We start from the raw sequence: 1209 nt of genomic DNA, 5'->3' as shown, positions 1-1209 counted from the left end.
GAGAAGGTGGACCTGAGTTTGCACAAAGAAAACTGACCAAGCCATGGAGAGCATGCAGCACTTCTCCACGGTTCCTGCCTCTGCTCTTGCTCAAGTTCCTGCCTGTCTCCCCAGTATGATTGGGATGTATATGCCAAATAAACCCTTTCCTCTCCCAAAGGTTGCTTCTGGCCAGTTTTCTGTGACAGTAACAGAAAGCAAAGGAAAAAGCCATACACTCTGGCATCAGAGTTCTGCCCAGGCTGAGCATGAGGGAAGGGGGTGGCAGGTCAGGCTGTACTGCGGCCTGTGGGTTGCTCTGGGGCTACAGGCTTCATCAGATCCCAAGAGTAACTGTCTCTCCAGGGATGTTCCTACCCCTGTTTGATAAGTGATGTTCTTTCATGCTGCATGAGGGGATCAGAAAGGATTGAAGCAGAGAGGCAGACAAAAGAAGAGCTGCTTGCTCAGTGTGAGCTGCTGCAATCAGTGTTCCTCGAAAGATACAGCCAGTGGCAGAGCTCTGGAGGGGGCAGGTGCAACTTTGGCACCTGAGGGAAACATTAGGAATGCCTTCCGTTTGAGAGCCCTAGTAGTTTGGGAATTATTTTCTCAGAAAAATCACCACGTTCCTGAGACTCCAAATAGCCCCTGTTACAGCAGAAGAGGCTTGGTCTGGGTGCCTGGTTTGCTTTTTGCATTTGCTGCCCACGGGTCTAGAGGTAGTGTGGCCTGAGAGCCCAGGCTTGATCAGAGGCAGGGCCCTGCCATTTCTGTGTTTGCCACCAAGGCTCCTCTAGTGTTTGATTTTTTTTTTTCCTGAGAGGATTTTTGGTAAAAGATAAATTAGAACTGAGATGGCGGTGTAGACTCAGAAGCATGAATGCCAGCTGAGTTGGAAGGCTTTGCACAGATCAATCTTCCATCCTGTTGATGGCTTTCCCTGACAGTTCCCCACAGTCTGCCTGTTATCTGCCAGGCACCTTGTGCCTGCTTCCTAACAAAAGAGGGCTGTGGTGGATGTCTGTCACTAAAACACCTTTTCTGACACAAGTCACTGTGTGCAGTAAGCAAGCTGGACAGAAGGGTAGTCAGTGCTCACACCCAGTTTCCTGCTGTAACCCCATAGTCCTCAGTAACAAACAGGTATACATTTTGCAAATGTGTTTGAAGCTTAGCTCCAACCAAACCCTAAGTTTCCCTCTGAGCAGCCACCTCCATCCCCTCACG

Source organism: Peromyscus leucopus, chromosome 12 (assembly GCF_004664715.2).
Source record: "Peromyscus leucopus breed LL Stock chromosome 12, UCI_PerLeu_2.1, whole genome shotgun sequence".
NCBI lineage: Eukaryota > Metazoa > Chordata > Mammalia > Rodentia > Cricetidae > Peromyscus > Peromyscus leucopus.
This window is presented reverse-complemented; position numbering follows the sequence as displayed.